Here is a 17,662-nt window from a genome sequence, read left to right on the forward strand (position 1 = left end):
CAAAGTAAATTTAGCTCCTTCTGCTTTTAATTCCATTCCCTCTAGATAAATATGCTGTCAATTCAATATGTCATGTTCCTCTTGGTTATTTGTATACGCCCAGGGAAGTTTTAAGGATCACTCTTAAGGGGCGCCTGGGTGGTTCAGTTGGTTAAGCACCCGACTCCTGATTATCGGCTCAGGTCATGAACCTGTGATCATGAGATTGAGCCCTACATCGAGCTCCACACTGCATGTGAAGCCTGCTTGGGATTCTCTCTCCCTCTCTCTCTCTTTCTCTCTCTCTCTTTCTCTCTACCCCTCCCATCTGCCCCTCTTCCCTACTCATACACTCTCTCTCTCGCTCTCAAAATACAAACATTAAAAAAAATCACTCTTCATAAACTGTTACCAGCTATAATACTATTTTTTAATCATCTCTTACTTCATTGTACCACTCACTCCCCCTGAATATGCCCCCTACCTTCCTGCCTCTGTTGAATGCACCCATGCTGTTCCTCTCCCCTAAAATACATGTATTATATAAATACATTATAAAGTTTCATCTATCCTTCAAGGGCCAGATTTAAAACTCTTCCATGGAAGCCTGAAGAACCACACAGCCTCCCCTCTCACCCTCTTTAAGAAGTAACCCTCTGACTGCGCCTTCTCAGGTGACACATGTGACATCATCCCTACTAAGGGATTCTCTAAGCACTGATGTACTTGAGAACAGGATCCGCTTCTACACAAGTGTCCCCCGGTCCTCCAATAGGGCATAGAATAGGTGCTCAGTAAATAGTTGAAGGACTGAATGAATGAATGAGGCCCCACTTTATTTCCAGGTGTTATCATCATGTTACTTTGGCTTTGCCTTATAATCTCGTAGTCCTTTTGTTGAGAACACACAAAGTATGTGTTTTCCTCTACTCAGAGGAGCAGACCCACTCAGAGTTACTGAAAACTGTCCCCTCCTACAATTTGATACTTTGTTCTGAGCCAGAAGACGCTCCCAAATCTTCTCATCGGTCAATGATACAGCTAGAGGACTCACTTCAATTGCTAATATGCCACCTTCAAAGGAAAACAGAGAACTTTCAACGGCATTTTTAAAAGGTGACTCTACCTGATGTAAATAAAATACTGAAATATTTACTAAAACTTGAGTCTTATATGTGCATAAAAGAGCACATTAGTATAAGGTGTCTTTGCATCACAGCTGCTAGGTCATTTCAGAAAATATGGGTCTGACAGATGGAGAGAAACTAGAATTAAACCTTCAGGTATTTCTTGTTCTTTCTCAAGTCATGTTTATTTTAATTAAATTAGGGAAAAGAGAGTCTCATTTCTTAAAAGGAGAAGTCTTAAAGGACTTTCATCTCCCTACCATTTCTTCCCCTATAGAATTCTGAATGGGGGCAGGGTGACATGGGGGGAGGAGAAAGCCTGTGGCACTTTATGATTGGAATGAATAACTTTCAAGGGAATGATACATTTCTACTTCCAGAAATGTTTAACAGACTATGCTGTATGAGCTGTTAAGGTAAAGAGTCTTCTATCTGAAGGTAAAATGTAGAGAGAAACATAAAACCAAATTAGGTATCAAACTAATTAGAATCAATTAGTTCTTGCCAATAAATCCTGCATTTGTGTCTGATGCATTATAAACCACATGTTATTTTTAAAAGGTAATTATCTAATTATCATTGCAAGATATGAATTTATAGACACTTTGACCCACTTGTGAAAAATAGATTTATAGACACCCATTTCCTCTGATGTCAGGAAACTTAATCTTACCAATGCAAAGTAAATTTAGTTCCTTCCGCTTTTAATTCCATTCCATCTAGATAAATACGCTGTCAATTCAGTATTTCTCTCCTCCCCCCCCCTCCATTATTCTCTCCTTCCTGCCATGGGGGAGGGGAGGAGAGGGTGACCTACATTTCTAACAGCCCTGGTATTTTCTTCAACAATCAGTGTCATGACAGTCACTTCAGTAAAAATTCCCCCATTTTACAGATTAGAAAACTGAAGGACAGGGACTGAGCGGCATGCCCAGATCTCACAGCTAGTAAGGATTTACACACAGGTGTCAGGAGAAAGACCTCTGGTTCCCCATGACTGAGCATCCCTGTATCGTATTATGGCCAAGACCAACCATCTTTGACCACTGGGACCCAGGCCGGCTATACTTGCACTGAGAACTCAAAAGTTCTCTCTGCTGGCTGGTCCTAAATTCTGCACAAGTCACCTGCATCCTCCTTCATGTACCTGACTACAATGAAAACACCTGTCAATAAATGGCTGCTAAGATTTGTGGGTGAAGATATCTTGAGATATTCAAATATATGTGGTTCCCCCACACACAGTATTGCTACTACTACTACTGTTATTATTAATTAAAGGAAGTAATCTGCTCTTGAGGACATTACAGGATTTCTGAACCTCAAGCAATGGTGAAGACAGAAATTGTCTACCTGTAAGTCTGTCTGAATTTTCCTTCACAAATACGGATACTATTAAGGACTTTGAAGTGCTGGGAAAAGAGGCAGGGAACCCAGAGAAGTACACTGAACATTCAGGTCTCAAGAGAAAGACAAACTGTGCACTGCTCAGAACGAGGTAACAAAATTCTAGAGAGGTGCTGCATGATACAAATAAAGGAGACCGCAGATGCCAGGTCACAAGCACAGCACAGAACGAGGAGAAACATGCCACCCTTGGAAAGGCCATGTGGAAAGAAGTAAGGACCATCTCAGCAGCCTTCAATGTGGACAGATTGTACTAGTCAGTTCAGGCTGCTATAACAAAATACATAGACTGAGAGCTTAAGCAACAGATAATTATTTCTCACACTTCTAGAGTCTGTGAAGGCCAGGATTCAAGTGCCAGCAGAATCAGTTCCTGATGGGAGATTCTCTTCCTGGCTTGCAGATGCCGACGTGTCCTCACATGGCAGAGAAAGAGGGACAGCTCTGGTCTCTCTTCCTCTTCTTATAAGAACACAATTCTCATCACGGGGGCCACAGCCCCATGACTTAATCTAAACCTCTAATCTAAATGACCTCTCAAAGTACCTCCCCATACCACCACAGTGGGGGTGGGGGGGGGTGGGACTTCAACGTATGAATTTGGAGAGGACACGAACATTCAGCCCAGGACCCAGATATCATATGATGAAAGACAAGAGGCCTCCTTTCTAATACTTTCTCTTTGCAAAAGGTCCAAGATTCGTGTCCCAACTCAGGGAAGAAAGAACAACTCTAATGAAAGAAGAAAAGAAATCAAGCTGCCCATCACCACAGCAGGAAAGGTCCCCAGAATTTGGCTTTTAGTTCACTCACTGAAAAATAAAGACATGGAACATTGTGTGGACAGTTGAATGTACAGATTGAAAGTCATTTGTATTAATTATTATCATCTTTTTAATTTAAAGGTGAGCGTGTTTTATGCCAAGGAAAAGAGAAAAAAGACTTAGGAAGATGGATCTCTTCCAAAGATAAAAGCTCATTTTCTCCAATATTTACTAATCATAGTGAACTAGGAAAAGATATTTAAAGAGGTGTATTATCTTTTTTGCATCATGCAACACATCACTTATTAGCTAGAGTCCGGGTTAACCAAGTTCTGTGTCAGTGACCCAAAAACCATAATGGGAGATTTGCTACACTGAGAGGAAGTTCTGACTCGATAATCAATAAACATACCAGGAATACTTTGAAATTGGTTTTGGTATGGCAAAAAAAATTGTCTCTTGGTAAACGTATCTTTATATTGTGAATTTCCTCCAATATGAACAATAAATAAATTAATTCAAACTGGTACAGGCACCATTTGGCCTGAACACACAGATGCTAGAATTCTACTATGCCTGGCAGAGATGGCTGGCTCACTCCTATAAGATGAGCTCTGAGTTGTTCTTTAGACAGGTGTTTCCTGAAAATTGACACTGAGGGTGTCAAAATAAAACCACAATAACAGGTTTAATCAGGCACACTGAAAACATACATAGAAAAACCAACTTAAGCTTACAAATGATAGAAATTGCAAAACAAGATGCAAAATAACAAATTCAGGGGAAATATTTTAAATACTATTCTTCACACATAACAGAAATGACAAAACATTTCCTGGCTCCTAACATGATGATTCTTTCAACATCTGGGATCCAGAGAAGTATCTTCTGGAAAACAGAATAGGTGTATAACAATGTTTATATGTGAATTCAGATACCCAAATAGGCCATGTAGCCCAAAAGACCAGGATGATGCTGATGGATTTTGGTCATGGTTCAAGTTCAGTGGAAATTATCTCAGATGCTTTGAATCTAAATACACAGAGGTGGAGGAGGGGTGGGGATCTTTCTCAAGGTAGTTAGAACGGAATACAGGAATGGCTTAGGGTTTGTTACAACCACAGAGGTTGACTTAGTGCATATGGCTAAAGGACAACCCAGACGAAGTATAAGAGGGTAGGCTGGCTACCACACCTCCCAGGTCAGGCTACACTACAGGCCCCAGACTGCAGACGTGAGACATAAAAGCAGCCAGGAGTAGCCCTTTCATTTGTACACACGGAGGCTGCTGCCAGTTAGGTTTCCTGGGAAACTGACTCAGAAGGGATGAGTCTGCAGGAGGCTGTTGGGAGCTACTGTGTGATCAACATCTGTGGAAGAGAAAGAAAAGACACAGGGCTGAGCAGAGAGAGAAACTGAGCTGTGACGTGGTCTCAAAGAAAGCCTTGGACAAATTCTCGAAACGTTCTCAAGACAGAATTGATTTTGGTGCTGTCCCAAGTTGGGATGAGAGGTCAGGCCTTTGTAAGTGCCCTCTTCTCACACCTCACCAATGTTCAGCCCTAGAAAGGGCCATGACCTTGGATGTGTCAGCTAAGACAGGGGGTTCTTTAAAGGGGTTCACAGCTGAGTGCTGCTGCCCTGCCTGTCAACCACAGAGGCAGAATTCTATCCATGGTCACGAATGACTCTTTTGGCCCATTTTTTTAAGCTAATTTTACATATTTTCAAAGACTCATCTTTGAGTGACTTTTTTATAGTCCAGTATCAGCAGGGGGCCCATTTACACAATTTAACCAATCACATAACAGCCCTACTTGGCCAATCTTGGTCTTTGAGGTGCCCATTTCACATCACCAGCACAAAGACTGCATCATTCCCAATCAAAAGCAATTCCACTCTATTCACTGGAAGTTATCTAACACATGTTCCATTGGTCATCTTATTAAAACATTATCTGTGTCACTGCCTCCCGAAGACTCACTGTGACCAAATTCCAACAACCGCCTCCCAAACAATAACCAAGATTATAGGAGAATTAATTCAATACCTTTACACAAAGGAATCAAGGATCAAAAGATCCAATATTGTCTCCAAATAGAATTTACTACATTCAGAAGGAATTGGCATTCTCCACTTCCCACTCTATGCCCCAAGTCAATATGTTGCTTTCGCATAGAATTTGCATCCCCACTTAGAGACAAGAAAAAAATGTAGACAACGATAATCGTAAGAAAATAAATGTTAGGTGTGCCTCGGTGGCTAGTCGGTTAGGCGTCCGACTTCAGCTCAGGTCATGATCTCACAGTCCGTGAGTTCGAGCCCCGTGTCGGGCTCTGTGCTGACAGCTCAGAGCCTGGAGCCTGCTTCGGATTCTGGGTCTCCCTCTCTCTCTGCCCTTCCCCCGCTCGCACTCTGTCTCTGTATCTCTCAAAAGTAAATAAACGTGAAAAAAAAATGTAAAAAAAAAAAAAAAAGAATATAAATGTTAGAGGTTATATCTTTGTATCCCAGATATTTTACCATGAAAGGTTTTTTATTATTTTCCACCACGGACAATGAAATTCTACATCATCATCTACAGTCAATCAGCCAGGATGATATAATTGTAGCAAACAAGAAAAAAATATATTCCATTAACCTTACAGCTCTCTCATGGTAGTAAATATATGACTTCTGTTAGGCTTTTGACATATTAAGAAAAAAACAACAACAACAACAACTCTGGTCTTGCCCTACTACTTTCAAGAACCTGAGAATGAAAAACACTGTATCAGACACATTTAAGAAAAAATCTCTTTTATGGCAAGATCAGATCAGTCTTACATCTTTCTTTTTAGTTTATGTGAGTATCCTTCATGAGTCCCTCATAAGTAAATTAACCTAGTCAGCTGTTATCAAAAAATAATAATAATAAATCTTTGAACATCTATTAATCTAAGAATTTTCTCAGCCAGTCCAGTTCTAACATGACTATTAGAGAAAACCCATTAAAATAATGGTAAATTTTCCAATAAAATAATTCAAGTTTTTGTTCACTCCTTGGTCCCCGGGATCTAAATATCTGCTAAGTTCTGTGTGTACGTGAGGGTTTCGGATGGAGGGAGTTTTGTGCACCAACCTATGGATGAAGAGAACAACAGGAACGGGCAGAGATAACATGTTTTGCTCAAATTGCTTCAATTACAGTTAGACCCTATGTCCAGAGGCTCAGCAGCTTTGTTCCGCATTATAAAAATGTCCTTTTGACATCGGTATTTTGTTTCCTAGCCAAAGCACTCCACGGAGACTTGATGCATCTCATCAACACCATCCCATCACCTATGCTAACTGTGCCATTAAGAAAGGTTTGCAGTGCCTGGAAACTGGAAGGGGCTGTGCACAGGCTATCCCAGCAGCTTAGCTATTGAGCTGGCACAGCTCCAGCTTCTCTGCTAAATACATAATTAAATCTCACGGTCGACATGGTGTGATTCATTCCCATAAAGTGTGAAAACAAACAACTGTGCATGCGCTGTCCCCAATTTCAAATTCAAAACAAAAATATCCTGGAATCTTCTATTTCCCTTAAGTTTCAAGTGTAATTAGACCGTTTTTTAAAGACAAGTAGTCTTCCAGTTTCCATGTGTTAAATCCAATCTGTCGGTTACAAATGGGGGGGGGGGGGGGGGAGAGACAAACGACTGCAAAATGTAACATCTTGGTTTCCTCTCTTTATAATCAAGTGCTCAAATTGACTTTTTTTCCCCTAGAATTACCAAAATGCCATTGCTCTCTCATGCAGAGCCTCTGTTTATTTACCAGTTTACAGCCAAGAGCAAATGTTCACAAGTAAGTAATCAGCCCCTCCAAGTGCTGTTGACTAATGCAAACTTACAAACGGCAGCAATGTGACAAAGGGCAGCCAGGATGCTGGCTTTGGCTCCATTCCATAGCCCTAAGTCACAAGGAATTTAAAGGAGATGTCCAGCACCTCTCCATAGACGTCACTACCAAGTTCTTCTGGAGGGCAACAATTCTTTTCATTCTTCCAAATAAACTTCACAAGTAATAAACCAGATTTGCCCAGCTGCTACTTAGGAGAAATTCAGTGCATGAGGGCTTAGAGTAAAAATTTTAATCCACAAATACATTTTTACAGTACATTTGTATTAACAGAGCTCAAAATAAATCAGTAAATATTTCTGGAAGAAAGGGAAGTCATAATGGTATTTTTCTTCTCAATAAATATCAATTTTGTGGCGTAAGTCTAAAATTAATAGCCCGAGTAACCTGAATAATGATTTTAGTTAATACATATACATAAATTTATTCAGGCTAAGCATATTTTATGCAAATGTGTGTCATCTATAAGCATAGCATATATATACACCTCTTCAATGACCAATAATTTCCTATCACATTAAGTTTTCCATATTTCACATCTGATTCTATTCTACCATATCTCCATATGTCTTTATACTATATTACACATATATACTTTTACATATATACTTCCTTACACCATAATAATCTACTTCTTTTACACTTGAGCCATATAGAATTTATTTTCTCAAACATGTTATATACATCCTTAGTTCTATAATTCTAATTCTATTCTCTCAGCTAAGAATGCTATTCCACAAATTGTCAAAACACCTCCCATATTTCATAGCCCAACTCAAATGCCACCAACAGCTAAATACTGTCACCTCATGGGGCTCCTGGGTGGCTCAGTCAGTTAAGTGTCTGACTTTGGCTCAGGGCATGATCTCGCAGTTTGTGAGTGTGAGCCCCACATCGGGCTCTCTGCTGACAGTTCAGAGCCCAGAGCCTGCTTTGGACTCTGTGTCTCCCTTTCTCTCTGCCCCTCCCCCACTCACGCTCTGTTTCTCTCTCTCAAGAATAAATAAACATTAAAAAAAATAATAAGTAAATATTTGTCACCTTATAACCCCTCATAGCATTTTGTGTGTGCTTCTCTAATTGCATTGGTATAATTTTTTGATATATCGGTAATGTGTAGTGGCATTTTTTTCTTTCTCTCCACCTACAAAATTGTAAAGACTGATGACAAGAACTATGTGTCACCCATTCCTAAATCTTTTTCAAAGCCAACAGCAGAATTTTAAATTTAATCCCCACTCAAAAAAAAAAAAAAAACTGATTGAACAAAGGAATAAATGAGCTAATATCTGTAAGCATATTCATTGTAGAAAAAAAGCAAATGAAGAAAAGCAACACTAAAAACATTTTAAAACAGCCATAATCCATGTGTATGTTATATGCTTCCTATCATTTTTTGTATTGTATGTACATGTAACGTAGATTTGTATCTTGTATTTGTGAAAATAAAATTTGTCTATTTTATGACCTACTACATTTATTTAACACTACCATATATCCTGACTGAATATGCCATTATGAGTTTTTTCTACATATTATATGCACTTTATATAATATTAACTATACGCATGCATCATTCAGATAATCCTCTACCCTTAAATATCGTTACTGTTTTTCATTTTTCTGTCTTCATCTTCCCTGCAAACATGAAACATTTTGAGGTTAAAAAACAAACCTCAACTGAGTAAATTCTAAATATCCTATAGACTTTATTCAGCAATTTGTGAATCTGATAGCATCCAATTTGGCAGACAGAAAGTTGCTCCGAGGAGCTGTGCAAAATGAAAAACTTTTATAGGCAGAAGGGAGAGAGAACAAGGAAGTTACATTAGATCAAAAAAAAAAAAAAAAAAGGTTGGTTAATGAAAGGTCACTTTCCTTTAGGGGATGGCAGGAGTCTATCAAGCATATTATCTAACCTGGGCTGATCAGGTAAGTTTCTGATTGGTTTAATTTCCATTTCCAAGAGAGCCAAAACTGCAATGAAGTTAGGTCCTGATTTGGAGGCTTGAGGTTTAGCATAAGCAACTCCATTTTGAGCCTGTTGTTTTATTTTTAACAATAATGTAAAAAAAAAAAAAAAAAAAATTACCTCCACTGCTAATTCCATTGCTTAAAATTGCAACCCCACCATGGTGTCTCTCACATGGACATTGCAGTAATCTAGCAACTGGTCTGCCTGTTTTCTTTCTCGTTCTTCTTCTTCGGAATATTCTCAGCTGAGCACACAGAATGATCTGTCACCTGTCAGATCATGTCCCCTATCTTCTCAAATCCTCCAAAGTCTTTCTGTTTGACTCAAAGTAAAAACCAAAGTCCTAATAAGAGGCCAGACGACGCTTTGCAACAGCACCCTTACGCTTCCTCCTCATTATTTTTCTGGTCCAATTTATTATCTTTCCCCTCTCCCACCCTTCTCTGTCATCCCTCAAATATCCCAGTTCTTCCAACTTAGAACCTTTGCACCTGTTGTTCCCCCAGCTGGTCTACCCATCCCCAGACTTACCTACATAAAAACTGTCTCCTTTGAACTGCATCACATCTTGTTTGTATTAATGCCAAGGAGGTGCATTCGCCCTCTCCCCTCTTCTACATCTTTACTGAAACACCAATTCTCAGGAAGGCCTGAAAAATCAATCTCTGTCGCAAATCCCACTCTATCTTTTCCATACACTCTTCACCAACTCACACATTTAATTTAATGTCCTTCTCCCCTCTACTTTATAAGAGAGTCTACAGCTCCTAGAACTGTGTATCTGACACACACTTGTTACTTACTAAATACTGGTTTAGTAAGTAGATATTATGACGAACAGACGTTAGCTAAATCTTTGCCTGCATTCAAGTTCCCTTCTTCCCCATTGTTCTTCCCTCAACTATGCATAATCAAAATAAATGGACGCTTGTCTTTCCATCTCTGAAAACATCTTCATTCTTTGGCACAGTGAATGCTCACAGAGAGTGGACCACTCACAAGTGCACCTCCACACTTCTGCCCCCACTCGTCGCATTGTATGTTTAAGAATCAGTTGTCTCTTTTGTGCCAAAACTGTTTATGTCCGTTTCCCTTGTTATAATTATACGACTTGATTAAAGCTTCATATGGCTATGGACTATGGATCTGAAAATAGAGTGGGTCACGATGAAAATGTGATTGAAGTATTTAGTAAGACTCAGTAAAGGCAAACTGCTCCAAAAAAAAAGATGCCAGGTTTGACAACAAAATATTTTTAAATTAACTATAAAAATATAGAAAGAGCTGCACCCATAGCTTTCAAAAATGTTTTTAAATGCTTAACAACCCCCCGACCCTACAAAAAAAACAAAAACAAAAATAAAAACAGAAACCTCTGGAAATTATAGATGATTCAATATGGGGATAATTTATGAAAGAGAAATAAATTATAGAGGACTTCAATCACCAAAAACATGACCTTACCCCCGGTCAAAATGCACATTTGTATCTTTAAGTTAAAATAAAGTGGGCATAGTTGTAGACATATATAGATATAGATACACTTTTTAAAAATAATCAACTTTATTGTTTGACTTACCCCATCAGTAGTAATAGTAATAATAGATTTATATAATCTTTCTGCCTCTTACTTTTATTATCAACAAAATGGAGAAAATACCAATTGTGTTGCCTACAGTGACGGTTTATCGTGAGAATAAAATAAAGTTACATATCACAAAGTGCCCTGGAAAGCTATTAAAGATGTAAGCTGCTGTTATAATTAAATGGATTTAAGGAAAAGCTGAAAGTAATAAAAGACACCTTTCCTTCCTCATTCCCCTTAGACATATTCTTTTCTGGAATTATCGAGGCATTTTCACATAATACTGTTCTAAACTTGAAAATTCAAATGCATCAGGCATTCCAAGCATAACTGGAACAAATTCAAATGAACATCAGATTTCCATTTAAATCCAATTTCACTCACTTTCTCCTTCCTCTGTTTCAAGTCTCAGAACGCTCTTTCCTCTTATAACCAAGCCCCTGTCTCAAGAGTCAAGGAACTCACTTGGGTCAACTTCCTACCTGGGGCAGCAGCCATTTTCCAGGGGCTTCTTCTGAGCCTGCACACCAAGGAGATTCCCACAGCAGAGCCCTGGCAGTTTGCTGAGACGGGAGTCCTGGAGTGCGCCATGAATGTAAATGATCTGAGACAATAGGACTGCAGATAAGGAAGGGGCCCAGGTTTCTACCAGTCCGATCATTCCCACCCTTCCCTCCATCGCCTGAACTGAACAGGTGGCAACCGGACCCCACCTGGCTGGGAGGCAGCTCGTCCATCCTTCTGTGCGTGTGGGAGCCACTTCAACAGTGTGTCGGCGACGCACAAGGTGTTTTTAGGTTCTGGTCTGAGAAAGCGGAAAGGGTTCCACAATTTTGCCAAGGACTCCCAACAGGGCAGGCAACAGGCTTTGTGGGCTGGGCGAGGGCTTTGGATCCAGATCTTTACTACTCAGCACGCTGTGATTTTGTGCAAATTACTTCAGTTTTCTTCGTCTCCGTTTCCTCGCTTCTAAAACATATACGAAAATGCCTACCTCACAGTGAGGGGCTTATTTTTTGTTTGTTGTTTGTTTTTATTGTTAAAAATAATATAGATATGTTTGTCTACATTTGCCAGGATGAGATCTTTATTATTATCATTATCATTATCATGTTATTATTAATTATGATGATGGCGTTTTAAAACTCTGTAACTTAAAGGTAAAACAGAACTTTGTGACAATTCAGACTTCACATAGAGAAGTTTCTCTTCTTTCAAATAAGGAGAAAAGATGTTTGTGTCATGTGAAGAAAGCTTCGTACATTCTCTTTTTACACTATGTCACATGCAGGGGTTTGCTTCTGTATAAATACAGCACCCTTCCTGCCCATTCAGGTAGGCAGAATGCAGCTGTTACAGAACTATTTTAAATAATAGATCAACAGCAAATATGAGTAGCAGACTTACAATTTTCACGTTCTTAACCTTAACTCTGTTCTCAGCATTCCACAAGCCCCAGATGTTCAATTAAGACTCGGGGGGCGGGGGGTGGGGGTGGGGTTCACTTTCTAGTTCTTTATTTGAACTGAAGACATCTAAATAAATAAAGGTTTGAATAAAACAATCCCTAAAAAATATTTCATAATATGTCAGGACATGTCAGGACATCCCGTATAGTTTGTATACTGTAAAAAACATACTTCCCAATAATTACAACAGAACCTCTTCTAAATAATGTATCTTTTTTAAATTACCTAAATAGACATCAATGAAAGTAACTTAAAAAATAGAAACAAATCATTGTAACAATGTATGGTAAGTATATATAATACGATTATTACATGCACAATATTGATAGATATGTTTTCTAAGTAGCTTTCAAAGATAATCTGCCAAGAAAACAGTTATTCACCTTCTATTTTTAAGTACCTGATCGAATACAAAAACTTATTACCTTTCCCCAGAGACAAAAACTGTTTCCAAAAATGTTTTCCAAGAAGAAGTATCTTTTTTTGAAGTAGAAATTTAATTAAAAAAAGACTCAAGCAAATCACACACCAAGTGAGAAATAAAAAAAAGGTTGATTCAAAGGACTTTTGTGTTTGCATCTGATATTTAATAGATTTTTGTATTACCGCAAAGCTGAAAATAATCATTTCTCAGCATCTTTATCAGAAACTCCAGAAGGCCAAGCCCCATGCAGAACTGGTAATTGAGTGTTAAATTGGGGGGTGGTCGTCGCTTCAGGGGAACTCATCTATTGTCAAATCCTCAAATCTTTCCCTCCTAGGTTCCTAAGTTCCCTCTGTGACACATTTCTTTTTTGTATCTAGTGTGTTGAGAATTTTAAGAGCAGCCTTGCTTCTCAACTTGCTATCAACCGCATTATAGCCTTGGACAGGCACAAGAGGACATTCAATAAATATTCTATAAACACATGTGATATATAAAAGGAAACTAAAGAGTTTGGGGAGTTAGAACTTTAAACGTACTTTCAAAGCATTTTTGTGTTTCGAACGGGAAAGAACTCAGACCTGGGTAATGCTAACTGTAAAGCTAATGAGAAGAGCCTTCATCCTCAAGAAGAAATTTACAGCTACCTTCTAGGTTTAACAATTAAAATGCCTTCCAATCATTTTGCATAATACTTTACACAAATTCTGAAGCTTTCCTTTAGGGAGTTAACAGTTAAGTTGCTTCAGAGCAAAGATACAATCAGCCTCCAATCTTACAATGGATAATGCTAAACAGTGACTGTTTGAACTGCTGTTTTCTGGGAAAATACTACTGAGAAAAATAGAGTGGTTAACATCAGTGCTTGCAGCCTCGACCTTAAAGATCATCGCATCATCACCGAATAGTACAATACTTCATACAATGTGTTTAGACAAAATTATTGTTTTTCTAAACAATTTAATTGTTTAATGTCTAAAGAAGAATCAAACTGTTTTATCTTTAAAAAAAGAACAAATTATTTTTTAAGTGCATAAAGCCTTTTATTTTGAGGACACGATGTGTGCTAAATTTCTTCAATAGATGTGATCTGAATGATGCTTAGAATATTATCTATTCTTTTAAAGTCCAATTCAAATTCTATTTCCTTCAAAAAGCTTTTTTTCTGAAAGAAATCACTTCTACCCCTATATATTGTATATCTCTTTCACTCATTTGCATGCTATTATTTCTTGATCATTTGCTAAGTGATTTCATATGGACTGCTGCCTATAAAAACCAAGTATACACTAACATTAATGAAATTGTAACAGAAGTATATACTTTAGCTTATGCACACATTTTTAGTAATATACAGAGAAAGCATTTTGCAGCATATCGAGCAGTAAACATTAGGTCCTTACATTTATCTCAAAATAGAGATGTATCACTGTTTTTGAGTCCAAGAAAAAGCCCCCAATCTTGCAGTGAAAGCATTCATTTCCTTAGTAATTCTCTCTGAGTATTCAAAGACCCCACAAGACTTCATGAAGAATGATGTCATTTTCTTAAGTGCTGCCCTATCCCCATTATCTCCTACAGAGCCAGGTCATAGGTGCAAAATGATATTTATTCAAAGTGAAAGTACTATATTATCTCATTTAAACTTCAAAAATATTAAAAGGATAAATTATTTTCATTGTCATTTATTTTGCAGACAAAGCAAGAGAAATAAACAAGTAACTTGTTTGAGAAAATGCAGGTAGGAGTTTAGAAGATTCTAAAGGTCTTCCTGGCTCTAAACCTTGCTTTAAAGTACTCCACTATGTTTCCCATTATAATAATTATCACATCCTTCTTTTCTTGTTTGTATTAGGTAACATAAGAGCAGGAGTCTTGTCTTTATACCGCTATCGTATGAGACCTTACATGTGCAAGCATCAGTAAATATTGCTAAATTAATGTTTGAATTAATGACTCAATGGACTCTAATGCATTCAGTAACAAATTTACTAATATCATAAAGCAAATAATCTGAAAAATAACTAATATTTGGTAAGTTCTATGTGCCAGGCTTTTTATCTTTACTTACTTTTGAGATTATTATAGATGCACATGCAGTCGTATAAAATAAAGAAAGTTCCTATTACCCATTATCCAGTTGCCCACAATGGTAACATCCTGAAAAATTATAGTATGATGTCACAACTAGGATATCGACATTGATATAGCCAAGGTGTCTTTCCATCACAAGAGTTGCCCTTTTATAGCCAAACACATTCCATCAACATCACCAACACCCCATCCTGTTTAAGTGGAATTCATCCAATTTGTTCATGCATTGATAGTTTCTTCCTTTTTGTTACTGAGAAGTATCCCATGGTACAGGTTTACCACAGTTCATTGAACGATGTGAGTTTGTATTGAACATGTCTTTTTATTATGATGTTTTGACATCTGGGGCCTTATGGATCCTGGGGAAACTTCTCCCCACCCTCTAAGGCTAATCAATTCCTAGAGATAGTGAACATCTACCTATCTGCCCATACTCCCACGTGGACACTTCCTGTATCAGGCCCTTACACTCCAAACCAATATTCCCCCTGCTCTAATCACCCCAGGGCCAGGTACCAGGCAACTCAGGACAGCCCCTAGGTCCCAGAACCTGCTGAAATTATTCAAATCAACCCAATCCTAAACCTGTTTGCACTGACTTTCTTGTTGCTTCCTGCAAGAACCGCAACAAAGCCTTGCTCATTTGCCTCCCATTCACTTTGCCTCATGACAAACCCAGGGGAGACTGAGTCAGAGATCCTGCCTCTCATGACCTTTGAACTGTCCCACCTCGCTGGCTACCCTGAACAGCACAGCACACACATACAAAGTACTCACCCATTCAGCAGGCCTCGGTCAGCGTGGGCCCTCCAGGCCTTTGGATCCATGGCCCGGCCAAACCACCTGGATTATCTTCCTGTCGGAGGGCTCCCACCCGCACAAATACGATGCCATCCTGCTGTGCACAAGCGGCGACAGGCAGTCCCCATTTGGCCATGCTGCTGATCTGGCCTGCCACAGGAATCCAGGCTCCCACTGTCTCTCAAGCCAAGACAACAGGTCCCAACAAGCAAAGCCTCCGAGTTCCCGCAAGAGGCGGCTTCACGCGGATTACAAGCCTCTGCGCAGTGCGGGTGTACAAAGCAGCAGACGCCTGACTTCCCCCAAGAGCAGGGAACCGTGACCAGTGCACTTCCGACCCGGGTCCTGGACAAATACGGGTCCCCGCTGGTCCATAATCCCCCTGGTTCCAGAACACTGAGCGGAACCGCATGCGCAATGCACTTCCGGCTCGAGGCTCCAGGCTGCGCCACCGCCTGGATCAACCGTGCCTCCCACGCGTCTCTACTGGAGGATTCCCGACAGCAGCTCCGCCCTGCCTAGCGGAGGAGGCTAGATGTTCAAGCTCTCCCCAGATCTACCTTCGGGGTGAACAGGCTGCGTTGGTGAGGGTATGGCTTGGAATTAGTTAGATCCTTGGGTCCACACCAGCCTCACCAGTTTTGTCTCTCACAACCTTTGAACTGTTGGAGATCCGGGCTCGGAACCCTGGGAACACGCGTGCGCAGTATGTGCCTGTTCAGCCGCCCTGGGGGCCGTGGACGGTCTAACCACCTGAATATCCTCCTGGGTGCAGGGGGCCTCCCTCCCAATATGACCTGATGATGAACCTGCAAAGGCACTATGGCAAGGCAGTGTATGCCTCCTCTTCTTGGGAAGTGTGAGTAACAAACTCTCTTTTCAGTGGCAGCCACCTCCTGAGCTGTTGGCCTCGCCCGTACCAGAATAATAACAAGATTGTTTTACTTTGGGGCTATTATGGATAACGTTTCTATGAGCATTTGTGTATGAGTTTTAGTGAACCTAAGCTGCCATTTCTCTAGGATAAATGCCTAGGAGTGCAGTTTCTGAGTTACATGCTGGTTGCGTGTCTAGAGTTTCATCTAAATGCTTATATAACCCTAACAGCAACTCTGTGATGTTGGTGTTATTTTTTTACATTTCACAAATGAGGGAATTGAGGCACAGAGAAGGTCAGCAACTTACTTAAAGTTCTTGGTAGCTTACTTAAGATCCTTCATAAACTGGTATCAAATATAACAAATATTTTTTAATCATCTTTTACTTCATTTGTACCACTCACTGCCCCTGAATATGCCTTCTACCTTCCTGCAGAGTACAGACTCAAACTCAGGCAAGATACGTATATATTCCAATGCTACCAAAAAGAATAAACATTTTACTATGTGATGTAATACGCTAATACCATACAGATACTTCATCCCTTCCTGGTGTCTCTTTTAACAATTAAAAAAAAAAAAAAAAATGATTGGAGCACCTGGGCGGCTCAGTTGTTAAACATCTGACTTCAGCTCAGGTCATGATCTCATGGTTCAGGAGATCAAGTCCCACATCCACTGGGTGAGCTCAAGCCCTGCGTTGGGTGAGCTTGAGCTCAGCTTCTGGTGAACAGGAGCCCAGCTTCAGGTGAGCCCCTCTTTCCTCTCTCTCCTTCTTTCTCTTCTCTGCCCCTTATGGGATTCTCTCTCTCTCTCTCTCTCTCTCTCTCTCTCTCTCCCTCTCTCTCTATCTCTGTCTCTGTCTCTATCTCTATCTCTATCTCTTCCCCTCCCTCACTAGTGCCCTCTTGCTCTCTTGAAAAAAAAAGGTTAAAAAAAGTTCTTAAGGATCTCATGCAACCAATCTGTGTCTTGGGAGATAGCACATGATAAATTAAAGAGTCCATTTGGATGAAGTTTATGTAGAATTTATATCCCTTCTTCATATTGCAAAGTTTTGGGTTTTTTTTCAGATCCCTCTGCCATGTCCATAATAATCCTGTAATGAACGCCAGGGCATTTCCTGAAAGATGAGAGCAGTGGAGACATTTGTCCTCATGGAGTGCCCTTATCAGTCTCTTGGTATCATGTCTCATGCAACAGTAAAAATGTCCCCAGCTGTATTCAAGGAAGAAGTTGGCAGTGGGGCTCTCACTTAAATCCGTACTTGTTCT

At 39.7% G+C, this 17,662-nt stretch overlaps 1 protein-coding gene across 1 annotated transcript in view; it reads left to right on the forward strand.

The window, feature by feature from the left end:
- Positions 1 to 16,014: 16,014 nt before the first annotated feature.
- Positions 16,015 to 17,662, forward strand: part of RORB (RAR related orphan receptor B) — a 388,079-nt gene continuing 386,431 nt past the window's right edge. The window contains exon 1 of the mRNA XM_086685016.1: positions 16,015 to 16,369. The gene's annotated coding sequence lies outside the window, so the exon portion shown is untranslated. The remainder of the gene's footprint in view (positions 16,370 to 17,662) is intronic.

Source organism: Puma concolor, chromosome D4, assembly GCF_028749965.1.
Source record: "Puma concolor isolate L17-30 chromosome D4, mPumCon1.1.hap2, whole genome shotgun sequence".
Lineage (NCBI taxonomy): Eukaryota > Metazoa > Chordata > Mammalia > Carnivora > Felidae > Puma > Puma concolor.